Source organism: Hibiscus syriacus, unplaced genomic scaffold (genome assembly GCF_006381635.1).
Source record: "Hibiscus syriacus cultivar Baekdansim isolate YM2019G1 unplaced genomic scaffold, ASM638163v2 tig00111303_pilon, whole genome shotgun sequence".
Lineage (NCBI taxonomy): Eukaryota > Viridiplantae > Streptophyta > Magnoliopsida > Malvales > Malvaceae > Hibiscus > Hibiscus syriacus.
Window position 1 is genome coordinate 515549 of NW_024063049.1, and position 6082 is coordinate 521630.

General features: G+C 35.5%; 1 pseudogene; it reads right to left on the reverse strand.

The window, feature by feature from the left end:
• Positions 1 to 2701: 2701 nt before the first annotated feature.
• Positions 2702 to 5540, reverse strand: LOC120158037 (annotated as a pseudogene).
• Positions 5541 to 6082: the final 542 nt, after the last annotated feature.

The window sequence follows — 6082 nt, forward strand, 5'->3', positions numbered from 1 at the left end:
TAGGATATATGAACCCCGGAAGCTACTTGTTAGGTCTGACACGGAGAATAAATTCTCACGAAGACGTTGCTTTCACTCCCACTTAAAAGGAAGAGCTCGGGTATAGAGCTTATGTTATCCAATGCGAGTGTCGTGTGTGAGGAGAAATTATCAAACCTTTGATAAACAACCACACAAAAATGAACTAAAGCGAATCTGAGACTTTAACATCTGAAAATCAATCAAATACACGCATTAGTATACATAATATAAAATTAAATAACGATTGAAAGGAATTAAAGGAATTGTAAATTAAATAAAACTGACTTCTCAATATCTAACTATGGAGACAATATATAATCGATTTATGGCTTGCCCTCTAAGTCCCCAGTGGAGTCGCCAAGCTGTCGTAACTGATTTTCGGCGATACGACGAGTCTCGACTTATTTTTGTGAAAACTCGATTTTGTAAAAGAAATGTTTCGGAGTCGCCATCGACTTTTTAGATTAGGTAGGTCGAATACCTAAAAAAAATTCTTTTAAAAAGAGTTTTTAAGAAAAACGTCATTTTAAAAGATACACCGATCCACGTGTAACTAGAAATTCATTTTTAGTAAGAAAAAGGGTTCGGGGGTCGATTACGTGTGGGGAAAGATAAGCACCCCACAACGCCCAAAATTAGTACCCATCGATTATATATTGTCTCTAAATAGTAGAAATCTAAGAGTTCGAATACATATTTAAATTACGATTCCATTATTCTGAATTCAACCATATAAAAATTCTAAAGAAAAATATAAAATATTCTTTTATTTCCAATTGAAGAGAAAATACTCCCTAAAATATTTTAGGACGAATATTTCTCTTTCCAACTGAAATAAAAGGAATATAATAATTTTTCCTAAGAATTCAATATTAAAATGATTTTTATTCAACCAAAGAAAGAAATTAAAATCATTAATCCGAATTATATTATTAGAAAAGATAAGTAATATTCACTATTTTAAATTTATCGAGACAATTTGCTAATTTTATTAGGGATTAAGTCTCGGTATTTTTAAATTATTGAATATCACTGATCTTTTCTAATAATATAATTCGGATTAATGATTTTAATTTCTTTCTTTGGTTGAATAAAAATCATTTTAATATTGAATTCTTAGGAAAAATTATTATATTCATTTTATTTTAGTTGGAAAGAGAAATATTTGTCCAAAAATATTTTAGGGAGTATTTTCTATTCAATTGGAAATAAGAGAACATTTTATATTTTTCTTTAGAATTTTTATATGGTTGAATTCGGAATAATGGAATCGTAATTTAAATATGTATTCGAACTCTTAGATTTCTACTATTTAGAGACAATATATAATCGATGGGTACCAATTTTGGGCGTTGTGGGAGTGCTTATCGTTCCCCACACGTAATCGACCCCTGAACCCTTTTTCTTACTAAAAATAAATTTTTGTTTACACGTGGATCGATGTATCTTTTAAAATGACGTTTTTTTTAAAAACTCTTTTTAAAATAATTTTTTTAAGTATTCGACCTACCTAATCTAAAAGGTTGATGGCGACTCCGAAACATTTCTTTTACAAAATCGAGTTTTCACAAAAATAAGTCGAGACTCGTCGTATCGCCGGAAATCGGTTACGACAGTATTACAATTATTTTCAAAATTTTAATTGGTTTAGTGGTTAGTTTAAGCTTTGGATCCCAAGGGATCTACGTTTTTCTTCATGTAAAAAGTTATTTTATTTTATTTTTTGTCCAACAAAATAACATCGTTTTTATCCGTATCGTGAACTAAAATAGTTACATCAAAATGATATTGTTTTAATATAGTGTAAGCGTCAACAACAGTCAGTCTTATCATTGTGTCGTTAACGATTTAACAGTTCAATGATATAAATCAAAGTTTAATGTTATTATTGATAAAGTTGAATGTTCAACAGTATAAATGATGTAAGCCTGAAGTTCAATAATATTTGACGTAGTTTATCATTTTATAAATATATTTATAAAAATTATTCAATAACAAATTAGATGTGAAATTGTAAAGGATTTGAAGATAAATTCATTAGTCATATTAAGCTATTTGGAGTTTTTAACTAACAAATTGATGACGTAATAAAAGTAAAGTGACAAAATCATGCTAAATTAAAGGATGGAAACTTAAATTTGAACATACTAGAGGGACCAAAACTATAATTTGACAAACACAATGTATTACATCTAACAAGGACAAATACGAATCTTTTCCGTATATGTACACTATAGTATCCAAGCCCACACGTATTCTTTGTTATATTCTCGTGATCTTATAACGAGCCCCAAGCACAACGTAAACCAGAAAATGAATGTTTGAACAACAGTAAAGGAATCAAAAGAAGCAACTTTAGGAGAAAGTTTCCTTTTTTTTCTATGTAATTAGACCGTGGGATATAAAGAATCTTTCTTTTTCTCGGCCCCCAAACACCAACCTTGAGAAAGTTCAGCTTTGCCTTCTGTACGATACAGGGAAAGAGAAGAAAATCTGGGTTTTTAGTCAGAGAATCATATTAGTCGTCAGCAATCATAGAGGAAATTGGAATCCTTGAAATCATACTAATTTTACCATCAGTCAGCATAGTTGCCAAAACAGGGGAATATTTCAATAATTGTTGAATATTCGAGTTCGAATAACTTAGTCAAAAGATACATAGTTAAGAAAAGTTGGAAAAAAGCTCAAATGGGTTCCTCTTTTGATAAGTTACACTTTTCCTAGAATTTACTGTAAGTCTCTAAGCAGCAACTTCGGTTAACGGAGCTTCGGCCAGCAACGGTTCAGCTGTTGTCATTTGAGTCGCGTAAGTCTCCGTGGTGGTTGGAAGAACTTGGTATAGTTGAATTCAATCTGTAGTCGATGTAACGGTGTTGATGCCACTAAACCCTTGTTGATATCCGCCTGCAATTCCCTAATCGGTATAGCAGCCAAGAAGCTCTATGTATTCCTTGCAAGACTCCTTTCCTTGGCATACAACCTCCCCAATGTCCTCACTCTTTACCGACTCCTCCGGTTTGGTTACTACGGACCCTGCAACGGAACCGTCCTCCTTACCATTGACCTGTTGAACCTGTGAACTCTTTGGTTTGGTTGCAGCCGTTGCTGTCAGCTGATCGCCGACTGGTTTATCATCTGATTATTGAGCCATATTTGGTAGCTTGTGAATTACGGTATTGCTGTCGAATTTCAAGATGTAAGCTTGATCGCATCCCTCATAGAGCCTCTCTCCCAATGTATCGATTATGTAGTAAGCTTCCTCTTCGACCTTAAGGATAAAAAAATGGTCATTCCAACTAACAACGTAAACCTGTGGCTCACCATTGTTAAGACATTCTTCACTGGCACGACTAATCTCATCCCAGATGTTATCAAACGACATTGCACCATGCAGAAAATCGAACCTTTCCTCATCCATCCCCTCCGGATGGAAAAACCCGATAAAGGATTTTCCTGGAACTACAGTAAGAGGACGTAGTTTTGCTTGGAGAACCGTCTCAAGGTCAAAGTGCTTGTCAGGGAACCGCTCCCTATAGGTTTCATTCTCACAGAGATTCCTCCATTCCGATGAGCCGTCTCTGATCAAACTATCTAATTGAGACTTAATATGCATCAAATCACGGTTATTCTGAAACCAATCGGCAATGACAGCAACAAGGGCAGTACATGCACTTTCACCGGCTGCTCGCTCACTCCGTTGATCGATAGAAGCAAAGAACACTTGTGCTTGAAGCTTCATGTGTCAATCGGGGCTTATCACTTCTTTTTGTTCCCAACTGCCAATAGCAAAATTATCGTCCCCAAATTCAGAAACCAATGAACGATTTGCAGATGAATCTTCATCCGCCTTGTACCACTGCCAAAAGAAATTGTAGTTAGAATGTTGGATACAAAACAACTCGGAATTAATCCAAGGTTGTACTTTCTTTCATTTTTCTTACCCCAATTGCAAGAGATTCATCAGAGCTAAGTTGACGGCAGTCAAAATCAATGTCATCCCCACCTTCATCTCCATAGGATTTCTTCAACAACGGCTCCCCTTTAACTTTTGGAGATCTGAAGCTCAGCTTCCTTTTTCTCCAAGGCAAAATGCTGCGCTTTGAACTCGGCAGCAAGGATGGCTCCTTCACTTCCCTCATCCTCACGACAGGCTTTTTTAGCTGTCCTGGTAGAAACATACTCTGTAAAAATTCTCACTTTTCTGAGACCAGCTTTAAACGCAGAAAGCTCATCCTTTTCCATTGAGACCGTTTCTCCAGACCGGACAGGTGATACAACGGGCACCAGTGCTCTTTGTACCGGCTCAACGGTTTCTTGAGCAGTTCGTAGTTCCAACAGCCTAAGTGATATCTACACGATTAACGACAATCTAAAATTAGAAAACAAAAATAAAAACCTAAACAAAAACAATGAATCGAACGTAATTCAAGTCAAGGCACGTACGTAAAGCTGCGGACCGGACTCAGCAGCACCAGCAGAGACCATGAGCGGGACATTCAACTCAAACTCTTTCTTCTCAGAAGAAGAAGCATATTCAGCGAGGTTCAACGATGCAGTCCCGATTATGACAGGAAATTTGTTCATATGCCCCTGGTTCAAGCCCTGCACCAAGAAAAATCACACCGACTTAATTCAAAGAGTTAAAAGAGCTACTACGATAACGATACAAGGATAAGCAAGCTCTTGAGGTAAGAATCCTTAATCCCTCAGCCCCCGATGATCAGTTAATCAATCCCAGTTTCTACATATTATCATGTTTAAGTAAAGCTAAACCACTCAAAATGTTCAGACAGAACACAATTTGTCCAACAAATATGTATTAGAATCATCAAAATTCCAACAGTAAACAACAAATGTAATTCAACAGTAGAAATGATTCCAACAAAAAACTAAAAGAAAAAAGGATTAATTTTCAAAAAACTTACATTGAGGACAGAGAAAGTGATCTCCCATGGATGAAATATATTATCTTTATAAGCCGATAAGCTACAAAGGGTTTGAAACTCCTCGTCCCACAAAACGACACCGTTCTCGTCAACGCCGTCAACTTCTTTCGTGAAATTTCTCTTCACCGTTCGCCTCAAAGAACCGAGGGAAGCCTTTGGACCATTCCATCGAACCTCCACCGTTAATTTATCCGGATTCTCTGAATCTTCCCTCACCGGACCCCACCCTTCTAGCCTCCTCACGATTAACTTCACCTCGTACTTCTTCGAAACCAGTGGCGGCCATGGTCGCCACTTCATCATCTTCACCACCATTTAAAAAAGACAATTTCCTTGAATTGTTTACAGAAAAACAAAGAAACCCGGAAATATAATATGGTTTTCTCTCTGGATTTCTGTAATATAAACAGAAAAATGAAAGGAAAGAAAGCAAGAGACAATCTGGGGTTCTTGAATAAAAAATAGGGTAGTTAAACAAAGGATCAAAATGGAGATTTTTAACTGTTAGAAGGGGAATTGATTTGATTGATTCCGAATAACAGACAGAGAAACCAGTTGTTGGGAAAGGATGGTTTTATAATTGGGGGGGGGGGAAGAGAACAACAGAGAGTGAACGTTGGGAGAGAAAATGATAAGAGAGAGAGAGAGGTTAAAAAGGTTAACAACTACAAGGGTTGAAAGAGGAGAAATAAAGCAAAGCAAGAGCTTTACAAATGTTGGAACTCTATAATCGATATTATAGGAATGGATAATTATAAATCCTGAATGTAAATTATAAGGGTAAACTACAGCATTTCTCACTAAATTTTACCCTTACCTATTTCATTCATTATACTTTTATTTTTTTCAATTTACTCACTAAAGTTTCATATTACTCTTGTTTTAGTGACTATGAATTATTTTATTATTATTTTCATATGACGTAGTGTTTTTTTATTATTTAATATAAAAATAATTTAAAATATAAAATAAAAAATATAGTGGCCATCCATTTTTCATCGTGTTGGATGCCAAAGTCGACAGTCGTATATGGTAGTCGTTCGATCTCAAATTTCATTAATCGCTTCATCTCGACCCCTTGAGTTCGAATCCAACCTCTATTTTATCCGATCATG